The 26,926-nt window shown below is 40.9% G+C and overlaps 1 protein-coding gene across 1 annotated transcript in view; it reads left to right on the plus strand.

Moving 5' to 3' along the window:
* The first annotated feature begins 202 nt into the window (after positions 1-202).
* Positions 203-26,926, plus strand: part of NME7 (NME/NM23 family member 7) — a 190,729-nt gene continuing 164,005 nt past the window's right edge. Inside the window, exon 1 of the mRNA XM_050960370.1 lies at positions 203-288. The gene's annotated coding sequence lies outside the window, so the exon portion shown is untranslated. The remainder of the gene's footprint in view (positions 289-26,926) is intronic.

Below are 26,926 nucleotides of genomic sequence, written 5' to 3' on the forward strand. Positions count from 1 at the left end.
TAATTACTGCTCTATACCCTGAAATTATCAACCCCCTGAGGAATCCACTCTCGTTTACTTCCCTGCTTAAGATCTGATTATCTTTACACAAAAATCAACTCTTTCCCAAAGCAGTCTCCTAACATGTTGCCTCCACAGTAGCCTTTTACACTGTGTTCATTGTGCTGAAAGTGACTTCTCTCCTTTCGTTTCTGAAGGATTGTACAAACCCTTTGGGGCTCATTGAAGGAGATCTTTGTGGACTGGAAACACCCTGCCCCTAATTTACACTAGAGAAAACCTAAGCAGGTATGTAAATAGGTCAGGCACAGATACAGGCCACAGTGGTCAAGGAGATGCAGCTCTTCCTTCCCTTCACAGCTTTCGTGGACTGAGGGAAGGCAGCTGTATTTTTGCCCCAGTCAGCTTAAGCATCTGGACTTCATTACCCTCATTAGGAGATATAAAGGGCTGAAGAGAAGGAGGGAGCAACCCTGGAAGAACTGAATGGAAATATTTCTACTAACTGAGCCTACCCGGGAGGGTACTAACTTAAATTTCTGTGTAATTAGGCTCCTTTTGTACCAATGTGCCTACTTATGGAAATAAGCATTGTACTTAGTGGTATTTGCAGGAGTGGGTTCTGTGGTTTTGTTTTAGTGATCACGGTATAAGTGATCCAAACACTCCACTACTTGAGAGGCAATTTTTGATATCCTGATTGGAGTTATGTGACTTGATCCTTTCTATATTTTATACAGCTGCATTTCCCCAGCTGCCCCCTACCTCCAAAACTTCTCAGTTCTTTTAATCATCCTTCCTTAGCCCCATATTAATGTATGGTGCTTAAAATGTGTTGGCTTGTGTTCTTTCCTGGATGAAAGACCTGCAGAAATAGCAGTTGCGTGTGTGGTATGAAGATTTAGGAAACCAGTGAGTGGTATGTCCCAAATCAAAGAGGAAAGAGCAGTGTTATCCTAATTTTATGCCTTTCTTTATGCACTGTGGCTATCAACTCTCTGCATGCTTACAAACTTTAAAATTGTATGTACATAATTGGACCTGCAGCTTAAAGGAACTTGAAAATAAAACAACCCTCACCTACAAACAGTGCAATACCATATGGCTCCCAGATAAACTAACTAAAGTCCCTTGAATGGTAGCTCTAAAAAGGGCTGTGCTGAAAGTGATCCCTTTGGGTTGTGTGCTGTGGGCTGTTTAATATTTTGTGTTTAATTAGAGATGGGCACAGGCCTAAAACACTGGTTACTGGAATGGTCTCTGTTATGATTGTGTGCTTAAAAACTGTTAAGGAGCATCAGAAACATGAGAGATACATGCTCCTTTTAAATGGATGCACGTATAAGTCTAAGTATATTCTGTCTTTTAAACACTCTAGAACTTGAGGATGTTCAGGCTCATCTGTCTTTTTAACACTTGTGCCTAGATGCCATGCTGGTTAGCACCTTTTTAAAAGTTTCCTTTTAGAGTAACAAATTTTTTACTTTTATATGGTAGTGCTAGTAATACTTTGAACTTCTGTGATTACTTCTGAAGTACAAGCACCTCTCAGTAGTGCTTTTGTTTATTAAACGGGGAAATTGAGGTAACAGTGTTTAAGTGACTTGCCCAAGGTAACCCAGAAAGTCCATGGAAGATCCAGGAATGAAATCCAGTAGTCTTGGCATAGTCAATGAAACTGAAAGGTGGCAAATGAAAAACTGACCAAAGGAAATAGTTTTAAAAGGAATTATAATTGACACATGGGACTCATGATCACATGACATAATTAAGGCTGGGAGCTTAGCAGATATCAATTTGGATAATAAGAACATCCACAGTTTCATTACACAGGATAAATGTATACAAAAAGTCAAAATCCTTCTGTTTCAGAACTCATGGTAACTGTTACGTGCCTGGAGTAAGAGAGAAATTTCCCTGATCGGTTAGTTACTCCAAAAGTGACTATCATAGGATTTCAGACATTTGCCTCTGAAGCATGTGGTACTGGCAGTTTTGGAGACAGGATGTAATCAACCACATCCCCAGTGTTTCAAACATTTTCTGGGTAAAGAGGACTTGACTGCTAGGACACACATCCCAGTCCATGCCACTTATAATTTCTAGAATGCTTGTGTACATTACATGTCTAAATGTTGGCTTTATAAAGCCTTTATCTTTGATTTTCTCCTATTAACTTGTTTTTCTAAATATATTTTATTATACAATATTTGCTACTACCCACATGCTAAATATAATGTCTTAAAGTAATAAGAAATTGGATAACGCCTCTAATTTGACAATATTTAAATGAAGCATTCCGTCCCACTACGAACACTAGATGGCGCTCCTTTATTTGCTGAGGTATGGCTTTGATAGGTTTGTTCAAGATACAGGTCTGTTATCCAGTGGTGTATTATGAGTTCTGTGTACAATGTCTTTTAATTTTAACCACTTAATTTTGAAAGAATCCACTTTCCAGTAAGTACTATGACATTGTGTAAAAACAGTACTGGGTGCAACCTTGTTGAACAGGGTTATCGTGCAGTTTTGCTAGGCTGAAGGTAGCATGGTTCTGCCTCCATTGAGGACAGGGCCAGTTAGTTGCTGTTGCTCAGATGTGAGGGAGAAACCTTTTTCTAAAAAAGAGGTTGGAGACTAGAAATGATGGGTGAAAGCTGCAAAGCTTGGTTCCAGAGCCTAACTTCCCTAGAGTTTGGGAGTGGGCCTATATGGGGTTTTATTTGGGTGGGTGAGTTATTACATTGTGGGTACTTGGATTTTTGAGTGAGCCTGACAAAATTCAGTGGAAATTGATTTTGAATATAAACAGGAGGGGGCTCTGGGCTGGTGCAGGAGGGGGCACGGGGTCTGGGAGGGTGTTTGGTTGCAGGAGGGGGTTCTGACCTGGGGCAGGGGGTTGGGGTGTAGGAGGGGATGTGAGGTTCAGGCTCTGGCCGGGAGGCGCTTACTACAGGCGGCTCCCAGCCGGCAGGGCAGCAGGGCTGTGGCCCCATGCTACTCCTGGAAGCGGCTGGCTGCTGGCACGTCTCTGTATGCCCCTGTTGGTGGGGAGGTGGCTCCGCACGCTGCCCCCAAGACCCTCCTCATGGTTCCTGGCCAATGGGAACTGCTGGGGCGGTGCTTGTGAGCGTGGGCAGTGCATGGCGACCCGCTTCCCTCCTCCCCCTAAGGGGCACACAAAGATGTGTCAGCAGCCAGCTGCTTCCAGGAGCTGTGTGGGGCCAGAACCGTGCTACGCTGCCAGCTGGGAGCCGTCTTTGTTAAGTGCCTCCCGGCCAGAGCCTGTACCTCGCACCTCCTCAAAATACAACTGCCCGCAAGGGGGCAGCCAAAGAGCCGCAGGTTGCTGACCCCTGGCCTAGGAGAATGATCTTTGGAGCAGCATTGTGAGTGGACATGAGCAGGGCAAGGAGGCATTTGTCAAGGCCAGAGAGAAGGATGTTACAGTGATCGAGATACAAGACAATGAGAGGCTGGATAAAAGCTTTAGCAGCGGATGGATAGGAAAAGCTGTATCTTAGAAATGTTATGCAGAAAGAATTGGCACCATTTAAACATAGACTTAATATGAGATTCTCGAGAGGTCTGGATCAAAGATGATGCCCATGTGATGGGCCTGAGTGACAGTCACTCAGAACAAGATCACTACCCTGCCTGAGGGTACGTCTACACTACAGGATTATTCCAATTTTACATAAACCGGTTTTGTAAAACAGATTGTATAAAGTCGAGTGCACGGGGCCACACAAAGCACAATAATTCGGCGGTGTGTGTCCATGTACTGAGGCTAGCATCGATTTCTGGAGCGTTGCACTGTGGGTAGCTATTCCATAGCTATCCCGTAGTTCCCGCAGTCTCTCCTGCCCATTGGAATTCTGGGTTGAGATCCCAATGCATGGTGGTGCAAAAACAGTGTCGCAGGTGATTCTGGGTAAATGTCATCACTCATTCCTTCCTCCGTGAAAGCAATGGCAGACAATCATTTTGCACCCTTTTTCCCTGGATTGCCCTGGCAGACGCCATAGCATGGCAACCATGGAGCCCGTTTTGCCTTTTGTCACTGTCACCGTATGTGTACTGGATGCTGCTGACAGAGGCGGTACTGCAGTGCTACACAACAGCATTCATTTGCCTTTGCAGGTAGCAGAGATGGTTACCATCCCTATTGTACCGTTTGCCATGCCATTGTAAATTGGCGATGAGATGACGGTTATCAGTCGTTCTGTACCATCTGCTGCTGTCATGGGTGCTCCTGGCTGGCCTTCGCTGAGGTCGGCCGGGGGCGCAAAGACAAAAATGGGAATGACTCCCCAGGTCATTCCCTCCTTTATGTTTTATCTAAAAATAGAGTCAGTCCTGCCTAGAATATGGGGCAAGTGTACTAGAGAACCAGAGAGCACAGCTGCTCCATGTCAGATCCCGCAGAAATTATGAGCTGCATGCAATTCTAGGGGGTGCCCCTGTAACAACCCCACTCATTGCTTCCCTTCTCCCCCAACCCTCCTGGGCTACCATTTCAGTGTCCCCCCATTTGTGTGATGAAGTAATAAAGAATGCAGGAATAAGGAACACTGACTTTTTAGTGAGATAAAATGAGGGGGAGGCAGCCTCCCGCTGCTATGATAGTCCAGGCAGGACATTAAACGGTGCGGGGGAGAGGAGCCCAGCCTCTCGCTGCTATGATAGTCCAGGCAGTACAGAATCTTTTCTTTAGACATGATAGGTGGGGGCTGATGGAGCTCAGCCCCCAGTTGCTATGATGAAGACAATTACCAGCCGTTCTGTACCATCTGCCGGGAATGACTGGGAGTCATTCCTATTTTTACCCAGGCGCCCCTGGCCGACCTCACCGAGGCCAGCCAGGAGCACTCACAGGATGATGAGGATGGCTATCAGTCATTTTGCACTGTATCTGCCACCGGGGAGGGGAGAGGATGCTGCTATTCAGTGCCGCAGCACCGCGTCTCCCAGCAGCATGCAGTAGACATACGGTGACGCTGAAAAAAGTCAAGAAACGATTTTTTCCCCTTTTCTTTCACGGGGGAGGAGGGGGGGCAAATTGATGAGAGATACCCTGGACAATGTGTTTGACCCTACAGACATTGGGAGCTCAGCCAAGAATGCAATGCTTTTCAGAGACTGCAGGGACTGTGGGATAGCTGGAGTCCTCAGTACCCCCTCCCTCCCTCCATGAGCGTCCATTTGATTCTTTGGCTTTCCGTTACGCTTGTCACACAGCACTATGCTGTGGCCTCTGTCTATCATAGCCTGGAGATTTTTTCAAATGCTTTGTCATTTCGTCTTCTGTAACAGAGCTCTGATGGAACAGATTTGTCTCCCCATACAGCGATCAGATCCAGTATCTCCTGTATGGTCAATGCTGGAGCTCTTTTTGGATTTGGGACTGCATAGCCGCCCGTGCTGATCAGAGCTCCACGCTGGGCAAACAGGAAATGAAATTCAAAAGTTTGCGGGGCTTTTCCTGTCTACCTGGCCAGTGCATCTGAGTTCAGATTGCTTTCCAGAGCGGTCACAATGGTGCACTGTGGGATACCGCCCGGAGGCCGATACCGTCGATTTGCTGCCACACTAACCCTAATCCGACATGGCAATACTGATTTCAGCACTCCTCCTCTCGTTGGGGAGGAGTACAGAAACCGGTTTAAAGAGCCCTTTATATCGATATAAAGGGCCTCGTTGTGTGGACGGATGCATGGTTAAATTGGTTTAACGCTGCTAAATTTGGTTTAAACGAGTAGTGTAGACCAGGCCTGAGAGGGGAGGTTGTGGGGAGGGCTTTGGAAGGATTTACGTATGGCCACAACAGGATCTTCAGATCTCTAAGTACTTCATAAATATTCTCTAATTAAGCAACAGTCCCTCTAAAGTAGGTCAATATTAGTACCCCCGTTTTACGCATTGAGACACTGAGGTACAAATAAACTGATTTTTTCCCCCAGAGGCGCTGAGCATTAAATCTCCGTTTGAATTCAGAGGGAGCTGTGGATGCTCAGTTCTTCTGAAAATCACCCTTGGCAACTTGCTCAAGGTCACCCAGGAATTTGATGGCAGAGTTCTGTTGCCCAGTCCCCTCTGATAACCACTAGAAAACACCCCTCCTTAATTGAGAGGAAAAACAGTCTAGTATAAACTGTCTTAAGTTCTAGGAGGCAAATCATTTTAAAAAGAAATCTTAATAAAATTAGCTTTTGAGCTGATTAGGATTAGCAAGGTTTAATAGCGTTTTTGTAATTCCACTTAACTTCCTTCTTTTTTTCCTCTGAAGTAATTTACTTATCTTATAACATGATAATGGGAAAATGCTGAACAAGTTTCATCATAAGAAATCAATTTCAAATTTAACTTGCGGTTCATCTGTCTTTATAATAGAGCAGTATTTCTCAGGCTGGTGGTTGTGACCGTCAGGGGAGTCGTGGGACAGGTTTAGGGGGGTCTCAAATGCAGGACTGGTGTTGAAGGGTGGCAAACAGAGCAGTTGCCCAGCGCCCCACACCACAGAGGGCCCTGCAAAGCTAAATTACATGCCTCAGCCTGAGGTGGTGGGGCTCGCACTTGAGCCCTGGGTGGTGGGGCTTGAGGCTAAAGCACGTAACTTAGCTTTGCAGGGCCCCTTGTGGTGTGAGGCCCCCTGCAATTGCCCTGCTTGTCACCCCTTAATGCCGGCCCTGAGTATTATTCATAATTTACTTAATGATATTTAAGGTAGGGGGTCCCAACTTTTTCAGGTCTTAGTGGGGGTTAGGGGGGATCTCAATTATTTTAAAGTCCAAAGGGGTGGGTCGCCAGCACTAAAGAGGTTGAGAAAAGATTTATGACTGCAGAGTAGTCCACAGAATGTGGTCTGTGCTGGTTAAAATCTGGATTTAGTTAAACTACACTCAAGTTAATGTTTACTACAACTCGAGGTAAAATGAGTATTTTTAACTTAAGCTTTGGGAGGAGCCCATGTGGTTAAACAGTAGTGCAGAATAAGTGCTTGCTCAATGTGCCCACAGTGGTGAATAAGAGAAGTGTTGGCAGCGTTGTCTGGGTAATAAATAGGGTAATAAATCTTTAATAGGCCATTATATACTCAGAATGTTCAAGGTAAATGCAGAGTGTGTGCTCTTTGGAACCTTCATGCAAACTACTTGGTAGTAGCACTCTCTGGAATCAGCTGGCTGAAGGTCACTGTTTGCCTTGACTCTGGTTCCAAGCAAGGCAATTCTTGCTAAAATATCTTGCAAAAGATTATTAAGAGCTGGGATAAATTGAAGAAACTTTAAATATCATATTAGACTTTAATTATAGCTTGAAACACTGCTGACAGCTATAGTTCAGGATTTGTGACTGTTTCCTTTCAAAGACTCTGTTTTCAGTTGTTGATAACTTTCTGAAATTTTCCAAACTTGTCCTTTACTAGAGAGTGAATATTTAGTGACATGTTTGAGTAAATATGGGGCTGTTACTTTTGAAAGTAAGGATAGTGGGGAGAAAATGCACAGTTGCCAGCATTAAAAAAAGAAAGTCTTTGTGTTGTTTTGAACAGCTTTAGTGCTGAAAAGGCTGGAGGCTAAATGCTGAAATTTGATGAGAATTTATAGAAGAGGAGTTCCTTTAGGGGTTACCATGAATATTCGTTTTGATTTGGCCAAGTTTTTGAGCTTTGGAAATAGTTACATGCATAGTAAGTGCCCGATCCCTCAGTGAAATGCGTGCAGGCAACACCTTGTGCAGAGCCCCGTTCACAGGGGTGCCACATAAGCTTGAGGATCTGCCTGCAATCATCTCATTTCAGGATCAGGGCCTAAATGTTTAACAGTGAATGACAGCAGTATTTTTAACTCTGCCCCTTTGACTCGGCTTTTGTGTTTTGCAAAATCAATGTGCTTAACTTGAATCATGTGAGTAGCCTAAGTCACAGAATGACTCATGTTTAAAGTGCTTTGCTGGATCAGAGCTTAGCTCTGCTTCCACTGAAATTAATGGCAAAACTCTACTTGACTTCAGTCGGAGCAGAGTTAGGCCAGTGCTGAGCACTTTTGAAAATCTCCCTGTAGTCTTTAATTATATCATCAAATTTAGTTTTTCAAGTGATACATTATAGTTAATTTTTTTTCTACAGTCTTAGTAAGATGCGTCTTGTAATGTGTGCAGTAAATGAGGTAGGGCTCCTGTGAAGACCTTGCTTCACTGGCGTATACAGAGCAGTGCACTAGTACAGGTTAAACCTCTCTAGTCCGGCATTCTCTGGTATACAACATCTGTGATCTGGCATGATTTTAGTTAGCTGGATGTCCGCTTATTGGAAGGCGGGGGCAAGTTTTCCGCCATCCAGCAAAGTTCTGCCAGTCCTGGCTTTCAATGCTCTATGCTGCTGTTTAGCTCTAATTTACCCTTAAATATGTCTTCTAAGAAACCAGCGAGCAGTGGAAGTGTTGGTAATGCTGCTAAACGTAAGCATGTGTCAATATCCGTACAACAAAAGGTGTAATTGTTGCAGAAATTGGAAAAGGGCACATTGGTACATGCCTTGTGTGAGTTTTACAATGTAGGGTCATCTACAGTGTATGATTTGAAGAAGCAAAAGAATCAAATCCTTAACTTTTTTTGCCAAAAGTGACAGTAAAAAAAAGTATGAGTGTTCGTAAGACATTGAAGGAAGGGAAAAGCAGCCATTTAGATAATGTGCCTATACATTGGTTCAGTCTTCGTAGGAACGAAGGTTTTGGCATTTCAGGTGAGATGATGATGGCACAAGCAAAAATATTCCACAAAGAACTTAACCTGCAGCATGAGTGTGACTATTTGCAAGGATGGCTTCAGAAATTTAAAAACAGGGATGGCATTAGTCTATGTTGTGTGTACGGTGAAAAAAGAAGTGCAGATAAGGAAGCTGCCGCTAAGTACGTTGATGAATTTGCACAATTAATTACAAATGAGAAGTTATCCACAGAGCAGGTATACAATGCCGATGAAACTGCTCTCTATTGGCATTGTATGCCTAAAAAAATGTTGGCTACTGATGCAGAGGGCCACCATCTGGTATGAAGGAGTTGAAGGACAGGGTGACTGTCCTTGGTTGTAGCAACGCAGAAGGCATGCACAAATGCAAGCTCATGGTTATTAGGGAAAGTGTGACCCCAAGGGCATTCAAAGAGGTGAAAATATTCCCAGTGATTGTACCATAGCATCAAAAAAGGGATAATGACTAATCTATGTCTCAGGTGTTTTGAGAAATATTTTGTACCATAGGCAAGAGCCCATTGCACCTCAGTAGGTCTGGATCCAAAGTGCCAAATTGTGCTGCTTCTTGACAATTGCTCTTCCTACCCTAAAGCAGAGCTGCTTGTCAAAGATAATGTGGTGGGACTGTATTTAGCCCTAGACTGTACTCACCGATTCAGCCTTGTGATCAGGGTATCTTAAGTGTATGTACAAGTCCGAGTTTATGCACCAATTGCTAGTGTCACTTAATGATGGGAAGAATTTCACGTTTAGGAAAGAATTTAACCTCAAGGATATGATTTGGACACTAGTTAGAGCCTGGGAAAGAGTAACTCCATCTACTCTGAAGAATGGAAGGCACAAATTGTGACCAGCCCTAAGGTTTGAGGACAGTCCTGACATCAATGATGAGTCTGAGTTCATTGGATTTCAAATGTCTGAAAACCAAAAAATTGTTAGAGTTAATGGAGTATGCCAGCGTTATGTCCCACCCTGTAGTGCTTGAGCTGGGCAAGGATTTGGGAGAGGAAAATTTCTAGACTGGATGGAAGTCGACAAAGATGCACCAATTGCTAGTCAAATGATGGATGAAGATATTGTACAAATGGTACAGCAGGAAAAAAATGAAGATAACAAAGAAACCAGTGATGGTGATGAAGATGATGAGGATGTCACAGAAAAAAATTGTATATTCAGTTGGCAACAAATTTAATGGAAGGACTGGAGCAAAGACATTTCATTTCTGAGCAAAAGATCATGTCTCTCTTCATGATACAAGAAAAACTCATTAAAGAAAAGATTGGCTAAAGGTGGGGAAGAGGACCGGTGCGCAGCACTCTACAGTCGAAAATCCTGTTGCCTCCACTTCGCTGCTCCAGGCCAATAGGAGCTGCTGGAAGCTGCGCGGACCGAGGGACTTACTGGCCGCTGCTTCCAGCAGCTTCCATTGGCCTGGAGCAGCGAACCACGGCCAATGGAAGCCACAATCGTCCAGACCTGTGGATGTGGCAGGTAAACAAACCGGCCCAGCCTGCCAGGGGCTTTCCCTAAACAAGCAGTGTCCCAGGTTTGGGAAACTGGTCTTAACTATTTTGAGCAGTTTAGTATCATCTGCAAACTTTGCCACCTCACTGTTTACTCCTTTCTCCAGATCATTTATGAATAAGTTGAATAGGATTGGTCCTAGGACTGACCCTTGGGGAACACCATAGTTACCCCTCTCCATTCTGAAAATTTACCATTTATTCCTACCCTTTGTTCCCTGTCTTTTAACCGGTTCTCAGTCTATTAAAGAATCTTCCCTCTTATCTCATGACAATTTAATGTACATAAGAGCCTTTGATGAGGGACCTTGTCAAAGGCTTTCTGGAAATCTAAGTACACTGAAATCTAAGTACACTGGTGTCATAAACAGATAGTTAAGAGTTAATGTCTCTTTTACCTGTAGAGGGTTAACAAACAATGAACCTGGAACACCTGACAAGAGGACTAATGAGGAGATAAGATACTTGCAAATCTCGGTGGAGGGAAGCCTTCGTTTTGGGCTGATTCGCTGGGTTTTTGTTCTCTCTGGGTTCTGAGAGGGACCAGACATGTAAGCAGACATCTCCAAATTTCTGAAACGGCCTCTTCTGTTCAATTTAGTAAGTACCAATTAGGAAGGCGGTTTAGTCTTTTTGTGTGTTTTTTCTTTATTTGCAAATGTGTATTTGCTGGAAGGATTGTATCTCTGTTGCTAAAACTTGTATTTGTGCTGGGGGGAGGATTTCCTCTAGTGTCTATAAGCTGAATGACCCTGTAACATTTGTCATCTTGATTTTACAGAGACAACTTTTACTTTTTTCTTTCTTTTATTGAAAGCTTTTCTTTAAGAACCTGATTGATTTTCGGCTATCTTGTGTAAGACCTAAGGGGAGGGAGTCTGCACTCACCAGGGAATTGGTGGGAGGAAGGGGAGAAGGAGGGAGGAAAAGCCTGACTTCTCTCTGTTTTAAGATTCAAGGAGTTTGAATCACAGTGATCTTCCAGGGTAACGCAGGGAGGGGAAGCCTGGGAGAGGCAACGGTGAGGGAAAGGTTTTACTCTCCTTGTGTTAAGATCCAGGGGGTCTGGGTTTTGGGGTCCCCTGGGAAGGTTTTTGGGGGGACCAGAGTGTACCAGGCACTGCAAGTCCTGGTTGGTGGCAGCACTACAAGATCTAAGCTGGTAATTAAGCTTTGGTGGGGGGCGGGGTTCATGCTGGTACCCATCTTTTGGACGCTAAGGTTCAGAGTGGGGGCTCATACCATGACAACTGGATCCTCCTTGTCCACATGTTTGTTAACCCCTTCAAAGAACTCTAATAAATTAGTAAGACATGATTTCCCTTTACGGAAACCATGTTGACTTTACAGTGAGTGATACTATAACTAGACTTCATTGTAATACATGCATACAAAGGGCAGAGATAAGGTTCTTCATACAACTTTGAGGTTTCCTGACCTCTGCGTGTCTAACTGCACAAACCGAATGCTCTTTTAAAACGAGATTTTAAAAAAATGAAATAATGTATTGTAGAGACTGTTCATAAATGTTTTTCATATAGGAAATTCTATTTGATGTAAATTTTACGAACATATTTTCTTAACTATAGCATATTGACAAAAAAAACGGGTAACTTGTTTAAAACAGATTGGGACTACGTGTCCTGAGAGTTGTGGAGAAAGTTGTAGGCTTCAAGCTTCCTAGACCCCAAATAAGTAAAAACACCCAACTATGTGCTTAAGTTCTTTGTTAGGAAGCTTTTGTTAGGAAGCATGACCTGTTTGATCAATAACACAAAAACTGCAGTATCTCCGTGTAACTGGCAATAGACAGTGCAGATAGTGGTGTGCCTGTTTAATCTAGTAGAAATAGAAAAGTTTGTGCACAAGCAGCATTGAGGCCAAATTTGGTTCGATTGTAAAACAGTTGATTTCAATGGAGTTACAGCTACTTATACCAGCACTGAATTTGGCCCGTTTAATTGAACTCCCATCATTAGGATTTTAATCTGTTAAAAACTGGTCTACCAATATTTGTTTAGTTTCAAATGACTTTCTAGAATAGGGGTAGGCAACCTATGGCATGTGTGCTGAAGGTGGCACGCAAGCTCATTTTCAGTGACACTCACACTGCCCGGGTCCTGGCCACCAGTCCAAGGGGCTCTGCATTTTAATTTAGTTTTAAATGAAGATTCTTAAACATTTTAAAAACCTTATTTACTTTACATACAACAATAGTTTAGTTATATATTATAGACTTATAGAAAGAGACCTTCTAAAAATGTTAAAATGTATTACTGGCACACGAAACCTTTAAATCAGAGTGATTAAATGAAGACTTGGCACACCACTTCTGAAAGGTTGATGACCCCTGTTCTAGAATTTGTATGGAATTAGATTCAGTTGGGGTTGGTGCAGAATTCAGAACCCAGGCCCTTGGCTTTTGAACAGCCTCAGCATTCATAGAAATATGAATGAAATTTTCCTTACCCTTAAGCAAATGAAAAAGAACGGAAAATTACTTGCAGTGCATAAGTAGATTTTTTTTATATAGCTGTCTTTATCAAATAAAAGTTATAAAGAAAGGTGAGGTGAAGTCTCTTAGCAGTGCATTTACTTAAGATTATTGACCATTATAATCATGCAAATAGACTCTGCTCAATGTGAATGGAAAGTAGGTGACACTTAGAAACCACAGTGATGGGCATATTATAAAATAAGGTAGCAATAATTTTATTCTATGATAAAATGATGCTGTCTATGTCCTATCCTTTCCAAATAGGGGCCTCCATTGCCCAAGGTGCATCTTTGTGGAAGGTCAGACATAGGCTTTATAAAAGGAAAAGTAAACACTCTGTATTTTCTATAGACTAAACTCGTATTAGAATTGCAATAATGTAATTGCCCTTCTTATTTATTAACATCCAGAGTGTAGTAGGTGTCCGGAGGCTTATTCCTTCATCCTCTCAGTTCTCTGGTCCTTCTCACATGAACAGAGAGCAACAATACCCAAAGTCCAAAAGTGCAAACAATTCTATGTTTATTGGGGTGAACTTCCAGCAAGCATGATTCCAGTTTCCTTCCTCAGTGTCCCCCTACCCAGCTCTGACACCACCGAGCGTTGCTTGTGTCCCTGTTCCCATTCCCTGTTCCCATCTACCCCTTAGCGAAACATGATTTGAATTCCCCTCCATTCCCAGTTCCCATTCCCCCCTTATTTCCTGATTGACTGCAGACTATATAGTAAAACTTTAGTTCTGCTTAGCTATACCTTAACCAATCATTTTACTGAAATTTAACTAACCAGTCCTAACATAGTGTAACATGGTTATTTAACCAATTATATCCCACCGCCTTCATTGGTTTACACCCAACAAAATTAATTATACAGCAGACAGAAACAATCAGAACCAGACAGATTATACAGACAAACAATAGGGAAGTGGAGACTACAGTGACAGAACAATACAGAAATGAGGTTTTCACATCCCAGCTATTGATAAGTGAGTTCTTGCCAGATGGAAACTTAGTTTGATAGCATCCTTTTTACATCTTCTAGGCTCTTCCCTTTCTCTGGAGGTGATAGGAATATCAGGACAGGACTGTATTCCTAACAACCCATAGCACCTTATTTCGGTGTGACTAATTTGGAATGTAAGGATGTGACCATAAACTTCCCAGTTTATGGCTGGCCTCTGCTGAAGGCCTAGCCTAAGAACAAGGCCTCAGACTGTCACAGTAAGAGAAGGTCCTTACACAGACACACAGTGATTTCGATTCTTTCTTTTATACCTCTATAACTAGCTAAGAGATAAGAATACACCTACATTCTTAAAGTATAGGACTTTGCAGACAAGCCTGAATATCTATATCCTAACAGTAGGCACTATGCAGACACAGGAAGACACAGGCCTTACTCAGAAGAGCCCCTCTCTGTTTTATGGAGCAAGCATTTGATTGTGTCTTTCTAAGAAACTTATTGGTCTTGGAGGCAGAAATGTTTTTGACTATTGGCAGTCTTGCTGTATATGTGCAGTATCTCTTCTTTGATACTTTATTTTCCCTCTTCTCCCTCAGCCAAACAGAGCACAAATATGGTTGAACAATGAGCAGATGTAGTAAATATTGGGCTGTGCACATCTGTAGTGCCTTTCATCTCAGGGTTCCAGAGAGCTAGGATAAGTGTTTGTACAGAACCCCAACAGAATAGGTACTATCTCTACTTTTAGATGGGGAAACTGTGGCATAGGGATGTTAAGTGATCAGCAAATCAGTGAAATGGTTGAAAACAGATTTCAGGAGTCCTGGCCCCACACCCACTTCCTGTCTTTGATTAATCATTTTATTTAGCAAACCAGGATGTTTAACAGAAAACTAATCTAACTTTCTTTTCTGTTTTTGCTGAAAATTGACTTCATGGGTAGAAGAGGAACACTTATTCCCAGATGGTGCATTGGCATTTTCTAATGTAGCTTAGCTTGACATGTTCTGTCTCCATTCTTTGCTTTATTATTTTCCATACCATTTTGTAAAGATTCCAAGTGCTGGTATTTTATATAATTTTGCTGTCTCCAACTCTGTAGGATAGCCACCTGGGATTCTGATTCCCTCTATTATTATTATTAATATTGTTATTAGCATTACTGTAGTGCCTAGGACTCCCAGTCATAGACCAAGACTCATTGTGCTAGACACTGTACAAACACAGAACAGAAAGACAGTCCCTGTCCCAAAGAGTTTGCAATGTAAGGGCATGTCTATATGGAGACTTTATGTATGGCAAGCTGGGGTGTAAATCTACAGCTCTTTAGCCTTCCATGCACTAAGTCGCCCATGCACACCTTGCTATTGTTTGAAACAGCAGTAGATCAAATCATGCAGCGGAACTTTTAGTGTGGAATATCAAGGGCCACATGGCCAGTTACTGTGCAGGAGCTAGTGTGCTATACATTTCCACCCCAGCTTGCACAAACTCTCTGTATAGACAAGTACTTACCATAAGATGAGACTACAGATGGATACAGATAGATAGGGGAGTACAAGGAAAAAAATCTAACAAGTGGGTGATGGCGGCTGATATCAAAGGCCGACTGGAGGTGGAAGTTAACAGCTCAGTAGCAAATAAAAGATGACAGGTTGAGTGGGGATAGAATGTGAAAGTGAACATGATCGGCTTGTTTTTGATGCAATAGAGAAGGGGGAGACTGGACAGATTCAAATAAGGGGTGACATGGTCAAAGCAATGGGTTAGGAGAATGATCTTTGTAGCAGCATTGTGAATGGATATGAGCAGGGCAAGATGGTGTATGTCAAGGCCAGAGAGAAGGATGTTGCAGTAATTGAGTTGTGGAATGATGAGAGTTTTAGCTGTGTGGATGGATACAAAAGGTAGTATCTTAGAAATGTCATACAAAAAGAATTGGCAACATTTAGACATACTTTGAGTGTGAGGCTCTCGAAAGAGAGGTCTGAGTCAAAGACAATATCCAGGTTATGGGCCTGTCTTCTTAGCATATGTGCAATGTGCCTCAGGTGGCATGTGACCAAGATTCATCACCAAATTTGGTCCACTGGCTGGATCATTAGTTCCCCCAGTTTGGGCTGGCTGGGACAGGTAAAATGGTGATGTCCACAGTGATTGAGAACAAAGGTAGCGGGGTGGTTTAGAGGGGAAGAATGAGCTATTTTAGCTGTGTTGGGTGTGCAGTAATGGCTAGACATCACTAGATGTCAGAGACTGGCCGAGAGTTTAGTCTGGACCAAAAAGACAGGTCTAGAGAAAACATTGGTAGATCTGTGAATCATCAGCATAGAGATGATGTCTGACTTTGTGTTTCTGTATGCGGTTACCCAGAGACAAGATGTAACATGAGAAAAGAAGGGGATCAAGGACAGAGTCCTATGGAACATGCAGAGAAGGTTGGAAGGTGGCTGACGATGATCTGCCAAAGCAGATGCTGAAGGAGCAATTAGAGAGGTAGGAGAACCAGGAGAGGACAGAGTCTCAGAAGCCAAGAGAGGACAGAGTCTCAGAAGCCAAGGGAGGACAACATTTGAAGAATGGTTGATGGTGTCAAAAGCAGATGACAAGTTAAGGAGGGTGAAGATGAGTACTGGTGTGAGCTTTAACTAGGAGAAGGACATAAGAGACTTTGGGAAGAGTAATTTCAGTTGAATGCAAGGGGCTTGAAGCATCACTGGAGAAGGTATAGGATGGAATTGAAGGAGAGGAGCTCCAAACAGCACATTTAATGAACTTAGAGATGCAAGGGAGCGGGGAGATGAGGTGGTAGTTAGAGATGCAAGTGGGGTCAAGGGTGGGTATTTTTAAGATGAGAGAGATTAAAGCATTCTTGTATTGTGAAGGGAAGGAGCCAGAAGAGAGTGAGAGGTTAAGGAGAAAAGTTGGAGATGGAATGACTGTGGGTGCTGGGGAGATCAGGAGAGGGGATGGAATCATTGGTGCAAGTGGGAGGCTAGAGGAGGCGAGCAGATAAGAAACTTTTTTCTATCGGTGACAGGAGGAGGCAGCAAGAATTGAGAGAGGTGAATAGAGGGCAGGCTGAGGGGAAGTTCATGTCCTATTTTGTCTATTTGTCATTAAACAGGGGAGAAATGCTCCTATACCTATGGTTAAATATGATCACCTTTAATAGCCAATTTAAAACCTATATTTTAGTCCCATGTCCTAAATTCTTACACACAACAAAATAATGAAGCAAGTAACATGCGTATTGGGCCTGCAATACTGCAGATAGAGATGGTGTTTATGATGGCGTAATGCGTTGCTCTAAAAATTATTAGAATATCCAAAGTTGAGATTTAACTTCAGGCTTTGCAGTGAGAACTAGGGATGTGTGAATATTTTATTCATATTTCTTTTGTATGCGTGTAGAGAGTCAGTGTGGTCTAACAGTGAGGGCCGGGAATGAGTGGAATTAGCACTCCTAGGTTCTATTCCTTTGCTTTCCCACTGACTTGTTGCACATCTCCTTTGAGTTCGCTTCACCTGGCTGCAAGGGGGCAGAAGGCTGTTGAGCTTACTGTTGCTGGGACTGTGGGACTGGCCTGCTCAACAATCCCAAAAGGCAAGGCAGATGGCACCCTGCTGGAGAAGAGCCATGGCGAAAGGCTAGTCACACCTCTGCTTCCCATGGTGCAAGGCTATTATTTGTGGGTCTTGCTAGAAGGGTGATCGTGGCCCCTTTGGGGGAAGGATGAGCTTTACTCCTGGGGCATGCTTGGGAAGAGTATGCATGAATGATGCTGCGTTTGAGGAAGATTGGTTTAGCTCTGCCTTTGGGTCATGAGCATTCTCCAAGAGGCTGTAGGCAGTCTGTCAGCAACCTTCTCCTCTTCCTGGCACTGAAGCACCGTAGTAAGAGGGGCCTGATCGGAATTGCTAGTTGACTCATAGATATTTCATTAGGTGATGCAATTTCAATTGGTTAATATACTGGGCATTTTTAGAGAATTAACACTTTGTGATTTCCCAGTTGGAGGAATAGTTTTGTCATTCACAGAAAGGCTTATAGGCAGTAGTGTTGTAGCTGTGTTGGTCACAGGATTTTGGACAGAAAAGGAGGGTGAGGTAATTTTTTTTATTGGACCAACTTCTGTTGGTGAGACAGACAAGCTTTCAAAGTTCTTCAGAGCCCTTTGAAAGCTTGTCTCTCTCACCAACTGAAATTGGTCCAGTAAAGCAGTGGTTCTCAACCAGAGGTACATGTACCCCTGGAAGTATGCAGAGGTCTTCCACGGGATACATCAACTCATCTAGGTATATGCCTAGATTTACAGCACACTACAGAAAAAGCACTAGCGAGGTCAATACAAACTCAGATTTCATACAGACAATCACTTGTTTATACTGCTCTGTATACGGTACACTGAAATGTAAGTAGAATATTTTATTTCAGTTAATTTATTTTATAATGGTAAAAATGAGAAAGTGAGCAATTTCTCAGTAATAATGTGCTGTAACACTGTTGTTTTTGTCTGATTTTATAAGGTGAAACTTGGGGGTACACAAGACATAAAGCTCCTGAAAAGGGTACAGTAGTCTGGAAAGGTTGAGAGCCACTGCAATAAAATATATTACCTCATCCGCTTTGTCTCTCTACTGGGAAGACTTAGTCATCTTTTAGAGGCTGAAAACATATCTACAAAAAGATCCATTTAATCTGATACTGAGCAATAATGCTTCCAAGAAAGGGTCCTTCACTTCAGCCTTGTATCTGGAAAGCAGTATAATATGCTCAACCTAAAGCATCTCTGTTCAAAACAACACCACATTCTTTTTTATGATGATTTTATTTTATTACAAAGTGGTTATGTTCTCTGTTTTGATCTGTTATAGATAGGCTTGGCAGCATTCAATTTTTATTTTTGTTTGATTTTGATTTGTAATACCAATTTTTACTTGTAAGCATTGTTTCTATTTTTATCGATTTTAAGTTTTCACAGTTGCTGGAAATTATGGGGGTGTCAGACAATTATTTAATGATAGTAGATGCTGAGATTTAACATGCTAAAGCTGTATAACCCATTAAAATACAAATTGTCAACTTCATAGGTAAAAATATACGAAGTAAATATCTTTAAATCAACAAATCATGCCTGGTTTCACTATTTGTTTGCTAATCTATTTTTAAACAGCCTAATTCAAAAGTATAAATCATTGGATTTTTACTCGAAGTTCTCAAGCAGCATTTTCCTTACTGTGCCTATCTGTATATTTAGATTATTGATGGAAATATTTTTTGTTGGTTTGAGCATGTGTAGTGAAATTGATGTTTACCAACATCTGCCAATAAAAAAAAGAAATCCTTCCAAGCCTGATACAGGGTCTGATCCTGTAGACAGAATGGTGATGAGCTGAGGAATCTATTAATTTATTGTCCTATTTAAACAAATACTCTTTAATAACTATTGCCGAGGAAGGAGGCAACAGGACATGACAGACTTATATTTTCTGGAAGTGTTTGTTTTGTTCCTGAAATACACTATCAATATATACATCTCTACCTCAATATAACACTGTCCTTGGGAGCCAAAAAACCTTAATGCATTATAGGTGAAACCGTGTTATATTGAACTTGCTTTGATCCACTGGAGTGCGCAACCCCGCCCCCCTGGAGCACTGCTTTACTGCGTTATATCCAAGTTTGTTTTATATTGGGTGGCTTTATATCGAGGTAGCGGTGTACTTGATGTATATGTAGCATGATCCTTATTTTGTGTACGTTGACAAGGAGGAAGTGAGTGGAGACCTTTTAGAGGAGCCTAGAGGTATCTTCCCAGGGGAAATTAAAGGAGGAAGAAAAGTATCAAAAGGCAAAGATACAATCTCATCTATTTCAAAGACAATAGTTCTGCTCTTATGAAGTATTTTTGTTTTGCCCCAAGAACAAGTTCTCTGACGTGGCTTGGGGACTAGGGTAGGAATTCGATCAGAGGCGAGGAAACATTCCCTTCAGTTTGTTGGAAGAATTTTAACAAGTGGATTCCAGGAAGCCCCCTTCAGCAGTTTTTTCTGTGTGTATTAGCCATGTTCCAGGATCAGTCAAGATTGACCATTAAATTAATAACAACAGCAAGGATATCCCAGTGTGAATGAGCAATTTGAGACTGCATATGTCTGTGCCAAATATTTTTTAAAACTGTTTGGGTGTACTACGGGGAAAATTCCACATCCTGGTTGCTTCTCATCTCATCACATATTTAGTCAGTATACATTTTGAAAAGGTCAGGCTCCACTGACACATTCTTCAAGTCAAGTTTGAAATACTGTATTGATGATGATATGTCATGGTAAGGTAACTGCAAAAGGGAGCATTCCCTTAGCTGCAAATTGTTTATACTATTTATAAAGGTATGAAACTTTGCATTTGGGAATTGAATTTCTCTTCATTTAAAAAATAAAACTTGTCCCCTGCTCTTCTGGTGCTGCTGCTGCACATAGCAATTTCCAAGAAGCAGTTGATTTCTATGTCTGTGCTTTTATGCTCAGGGCTTTCCCACAGCAGAGAGTAAAAGAAATACAGCTACCAGAACATTAAAATGGAGATTTTGGACCTAATCCAGTTTCCACTGAAATCTGAGAATCTTTCCATTGCTTCAATGAGAGTCAAATCAAGCTTTTTGATTCCTTTTAATGTTGCCTCTATTTGAAGATAACTGGATAAGGGAGTACGGGGAGCAACAGACAAAAATTACTCCCTTATAATCTAATAGTATTCTCTTGACTGCCAAGCTGGTAAATATAGGTAGATGAGATGATAGACTGGTGTCAAATGTTTCACACAAGGTGAAGTTCCTGGTGACCAATATGAACTGAAAAGAGCCTGGAAATGTAATAAAACTGTAAGATACACTCACTGCAGTGTTATATAGTACTGCACACTTTTCCAGTATTGAGAAACCTACTGATAGTGTCCCACATGAGAGAGTTGCCTAAGCCGGAACTGAAGGGGCCATAGTACACGGAGGCTGATAAGTAGCGAAAGTAGAGATAACTTTTCCCACCAATGCAGTTGTATATCTCAAAGGTTACTGCTCAAAGCATTATATTGTGTGTGATCTATAAATCATCAGGACAAGAAACAGTACCCCTACATTTGCTGATGGGACAGAATTGTCTGCTTAATGGGCAAAGAGCAAGGGATGTAAAGATAAGATCTTAGAAGCAATGATGTATTGTCAATGTTATAAGAAGGGGATTGTACTCATTTTCCCCCTGTTAGCCTGTGATAAGCCCAGGAGTGCATGTGCCTTCAAGGATCAGGGACTGGGGAATCCAGTATTTTTGTTTTTCACGTTTTGAAAGAACATATCTTATTGCTACAACCTAATAAAGGAGAGGAGCAATAGCGTCTAGTAAGCACACTTAGAAATGTTTTTATATAGTGCCTGAAAAATATACTGAGTATGTTGATGGTAGAGCTCAGAGCTCAGCTTTTGTAACTTGAAGTGCATTTGGTGGTTTGAGGTATCTTCATGTGGGAAATTATCTGTTACTTGGGGCATTGTGGCACATTCCAAAGGCAAAAAAATGCTCTCTGTCAGTGGGTTTGAGAGCCCCAGGGATAAATCATTCCTCCCAGAGATGATTTAATACTAGTCTGAGAGGGATCAATTCAGTCATAGGTTGGAAAAAGCACCCCTCCTTTCTACTCAGTTTGGTGGTGAAATTTTAATAAGAGGCTCCAAGGAATGCAGGAGATTATGAATCATGCAGGAGATTATGAATTATGATTTCTGTTCCGAGCTCTACCACTGACTTGCTGTGTGACCCTGTATAGGTCACTTAAGGCCTGATACTATTCCCAGTGAGAGTTGGACCAAGCGCGTAACCTCTTTCGGCCTCAGTTTCTGCATCTATAAAATAGGTATAATACATCCCAGAGGTGTTGTGAGGGATAATGTATTAATGTTGTAAAGGTTGAGAGCCTTGTTTTTCAGGTATTATAGATGGACAATATATAATAAAAATGACATGCAGTGATAATGAATTGTTAACATTGCATTTGCAAAGGCAAAGTAATACCTGTTGGGCCAATTAAGTTACTCTGTATTTGCACTGATGTTTTTGAAACCACAGTCTGTCCCATTCTGTCCCATGCAATAACAGGGCACAAGATAAAGATGAATAGGATCTGCAAAGTAGTGTTACTCCTAAAGAGGAACCCAAGAAATACTGAGGTGATGTTGGTATAAAGAATTAAGTGCTTTGTGAAACCTGCCTCGTATGTAATGTCCCCCATTATGGATCGTATGTGCTCTTGGAGCAAAATAACAATCCACAGCTGTGGCATCAGTTTGGACACATCAATGCTGCTGGATACCCAAATGGCCATGATGGCAAGGAACGTATCTTTCCCCCTGACTGGCTACAAGATTGTGACCATTGTGAACATAACCTCAACTCTCTGTACAGGCTTCACAGTGAATAAAGAGCCCTATCCTAATCTAGAAAGCCCTCTTTGGGATTGGTCCTCACTACCTTTCTGTCTGTGACCGTGATCTTCCATGATAATTGCGTTTCACTGGGACAATGAGACTTTCAACCAGTCAGTGCAAGAAACAGAACTATCACAAGACCTGAACCTAGACTGCGAAAGTTAGTCCCACTCAAGCTAACAATGACCATTGGTTTCACCATTTTGAGAACTAAGTACAAGATTCATATTTTTAATTTAGCTTTCCCTCAATACATTCAGCAGGTGTGCACATAGTCGCACAGCAAACCCATCCACTCACTTACACATACACGTACATAAACAAGCAAAACCTATCAACTAACCAAGTGATTTATCCTACAGACTGGGAAGAAAAAATCTCTTTCTTTGTCTTTAGATACTATGGATGAAATCCTGGCACCATTGAGGCCACTGGCAAAACTTGCATTGACTTCAATAGGGCCAGGATTTTTCCTTTGGAAGGCCTTTGGATATTATGGGGAGAGGGCAATATAAGTACCTTAATAGATATAGAGAACCTAAAACTATTAGTATGCAATTGTAAAGCACCTACACCATTTTGTTGTCATAACTATAACAGGGTTTCACTGATGAAAAAATCATGAGTACTACTCATTATTGTACCATTGGTTTTCACTGGTGAATTAGAAAAGGGTGGTAGCAGATGTTGTTGTTAAAAATATATATTTTTTTATTATATATATATATATATATATATATATATATATATATATATATATATATCTATATATATATATATATATATATATATATATATATATATATATATATATATATATATATATATATATATATATATATATATATATATATATATATATATATATATATATATATATATATATATATATATATATATATATATATATTTTTTTTTTTTTTTTTTTTTTTTTTTTTTTTGCAGTGGAGTGTGTGGAATGTGGAGTAGGAATTATTGAAAGGGCTAAAAAAAAGAATTTGTTTTGAGAAGTAGAGAGAAATATTTAGGGTTGCCTGAATAGTTTTTACCTGAACTGTTCACAACTAATTGATGTCAACTTTTGCCTAAATCATTTTAAAATATTTCATAGGAAGACTACGTGACTTTGGGGATTGGGTAAGAGCTGTGAAGCCTTTCTTGTATAGGACATGAATCAAATCTAATCCATCAGAAATGACTTTAAATTACTGCTATCTGTTAAAAGTTTGGAGGGCTGTATGAAATAAATTGATGGTTGTCTCTGTCTAATCCCTTTGGGACAAGTGTTCACATAACAGGTAACCCCCTTTTTGGGACTCCTGACAGAAGCCAAGGATTGGCTATGAATAATGACCACTCCTCTCATCTCTACTGGGTCTCATCCAGGTCAGGGTATGAAGCACACTGATAGGACTGTTGCGGAGCAGATTGCCCATGATGTACTTGCTCTGTAGATAGGGGATTTCAGTCTTCAGAACAATCATAGAATCGGCATGGACCTCGAGGTCATGTAGTCCAGTCCACTGCACTCATGGCAGGACTAAGTATTCGGTAGACCAATGATTTTCAATCAGAGGTACACATATCCCCGGGGGTACACAGATCTCTTCCAGGGGGGTACATCAACTGATGTTTGCCTAGTTTTATAACAAACTCCATAAAATGCAGTAGTGAAATCAGTACAGACTAAAATTGCATACGGACACTGATTTGTTTGTACTACTATCTACACTATACAGACGCTCCCCGGGTTATGCATGCTTTTTTTTTTTTTTTTTGCGTAATTGTCTGGTGTATGTTCCTGACTTGCACAAAATTTGATTTACGCAAGGTGTTCTGGAATGGAACGCTTACGTAAGTCAGGGAGCGTCTGCACACTGAAATGTAAGCACAATATGTATATTCCAATTGACTTATTTTATAATTATATGGTAAAAATGAGAAAGTCAGCAATATTTCAGTAATAGTGTGCTGTGACACTTCTGTATTTTTGTCTGATTTTGTAAGCAAGTAGTTTTTGGGTGAGGTGAAACTTGGAGGTATGCAAGACAAATCAGACTCCTAAAAGGGGTACAGCAGTCTTCAAAGGTTGAGAACCAGTGATTTGAACCATCCCTGACAGGTGTTTGTCTAATCATGAAAAACTCCAGTGATGGAGATTCCACAACCTCCCCAGGCAATTTATTCCAGTGCTTAACCACCCTGACAGCAAGTTTTTTCCCAATGTCCAACCTGAACTGTCCTTGCTGCAATTTAAGCCCTTGCTTCTTGTCCTGTCCTCAGAGGTTAAAGAGAACAATTTTGGTCCCTCCTCCTTGTAACAGCCTATTATGTACTTGAAAACTTTTATCATATCTTCTCTGCTCCAGACTAAACAAACCCAATTTTCTTCATAGATCATAGTTTCTAGACATTTAATCATTTTTGTTGCTCTGCTCTGGACTTTCTCCAGTTTGTCCGCATCTTTCCTGAAATGTGATGCCCAGACCTGGACACAATACTCCAGTTGAGGCCTAATAAACGCGGTGCCCGGAGTAGAGCAAAAGAATTACTTTTTTCATACCTGGCATACAACACTCCTGCTAATACATCCCAGAATGATGTTTGCTTATTTTTTTTGCAACAGTGTTACACTGTTAACTCATATTATTTAGCTTGTGATCCACTATGACCTCCCAGATCCCTTTCTGCAGTACTCCTTCCTAGGCAGTCATTTCCCATTTTGTATGTATGCAACTGATTGTTCCTTCCTAAGTGGAGTCCTTTGCATTTGTCCTTATTGAATTTTATCCTATTTACTTTAGAGCATTTCTCCAGTTAGTCCAGATCATTTGAATTTTATTCCTATCCTCCAAAGCACTTGTAACCCCTCTCAGCTACGTATTGTCTGCAAACTTTAGAAGTGTAGTCTATGCCATTATCTAAATCATTGAAGATATTAAACAGAACAATCATACACCAGCCCTCAGTTAACTGCAAAAATAAATGAATATTCTAGGGAACAGCGGTAAAGTTGCCAACTGACATGATGTTATTTGCAAGTATTGTAATATTTGTTTTTTTCACTTAAAGACTCTGTTTCTGGAGTTGGGATTACATGAGATTCTTAGCTTTCATTTAAAAAATAAATTCTAGCCCTCCTGGTTGCAGAGAGAGAAGCTTAAACACAAACCGTCAATACTGAAAAACCAGAAAGCAAAAAAACAACAACCCCAAAATGTATTTTAATAACCTTTTATAATTTTGGGGGCTTGTAATGTGATTGATGTAATGTTAGCTACTTTCATTTGTCACTGTAGTATTGCCAAATCCAATCATTCAAAAATCATGAGCCAATAATTGTCCTGAAACGTTTTTATCTGCCCATAAACTTAATCTGTTTTAAATTAGGTTTGACTGTTTGTTTTGTATGAACTATTGTCATCTCCTGGTTTGGGTCCTCAGCCTTTTTAAAATATGTCTTCATCATGGCGATTTTATATATAGAATGTACAGAAGAAATTGTAATCTTCACTGCTGATAATGCTTCATTTTATCCATTTTGTTATTTTTGGGAGCTGTTAGCTCTTACTGTTTCCTATCCTTAAAACAATGTTAATTCTTTCAAATAGTTCTTTACCCTGTGCTTCCTAAACTTGTAAATGAGTCTCTTTTGTGAAGGAGTGCTCATGATTTTTTTCAAACCAAAATTACATTTTTTTACCTTGCCGTGAGCACTGTGTTAAAGGTGCATGCTGAGGAATAGTCATTTTTGCCATTCAGCTGAACAACCAATGATGGCGTGCAATATCTGCTGAATAATAAATATAAATAATTAATAGACAACTTGTGCGAAATCTTATACAAGTTACTTGAGGCACTTTAAAATCAATATCATGTTGAAATGGCTTGCAGAATTCTCATTTAAGTTGACCACTCCAGGCAAAAAGTTTATTTGCTCAACTTTCCCATGAAGATGCTGATGACTACAATGAAAAATGTATTTTTTTTTTATTGTTAAAAATTCATTTGCCTGAGGAAACTTGAAGTGGAAATTTTTAGGGTTGTATTAAAATGAAAATTGGCAGCATATCTCTAGTGACTAATTTATTTTACAGACGTGCAGCAATGAAAAATACAGCTGTGTGCATTATTAATACAAAGAAGGATCTGATTAACAGCCATGTGACTTTACTGTTTTTGTTCTTATTCATAGATAATTATTCAGCTGTTAAAACTGGCACTGTTTGTTTAAGAATCAAAACAACGTGGTAAAGGATGTTCAAAGAAGGCCACATGGAAATTCACTGCAACCTGAACTATAAAGTGACTTGTCGTGCTTTGCAATATTAGCCACTGCTAGGCAAATAACTCAAGCAATTTCATTTGTTTTCTTTCCAGCATCACTACAGAGTGTTAAAGGGTTAATAAATAATACATAGTTCTTATGGCACTTATCATCAGTAGAGCAAAAAGTACATTACAAGGGAGATCTGTATCATTAACACCATTTTCCGGATGGGGAAACTGAGCCATAGAGAGGTGAGATGAGTGCTCAAGGTCACTCAGCAGCCAGTGTCAGAGCTGGGAACAGAATTCAGGCCTCCTGAGTCCCAGTCCAGAGCTCTATCTGTTAGACAACTTGGTCTACAATACTACACTCCATATGTTTTTGGAAACAAAGCTGCAAAGCTCAATATTGTACTTAAACTGTGGAATTACTCTTCTTGGGA

The sequence above is a fragment of the Gopherus flavomarginatus genome, chromosome 1 (genome assembly GCF_025201925.1).
Source record: "Gopherus flavomarginatus isolate rGopFla2 chromosome 1, rGopFla2.mat.asm, whole genome shotgun sequence".
Classification (NCBI taxonomy): Eukaryota; Metazoa; Chordata; order Testudines; family Testudinidae; genus Gopherus; species Gopherus flavomarginatus.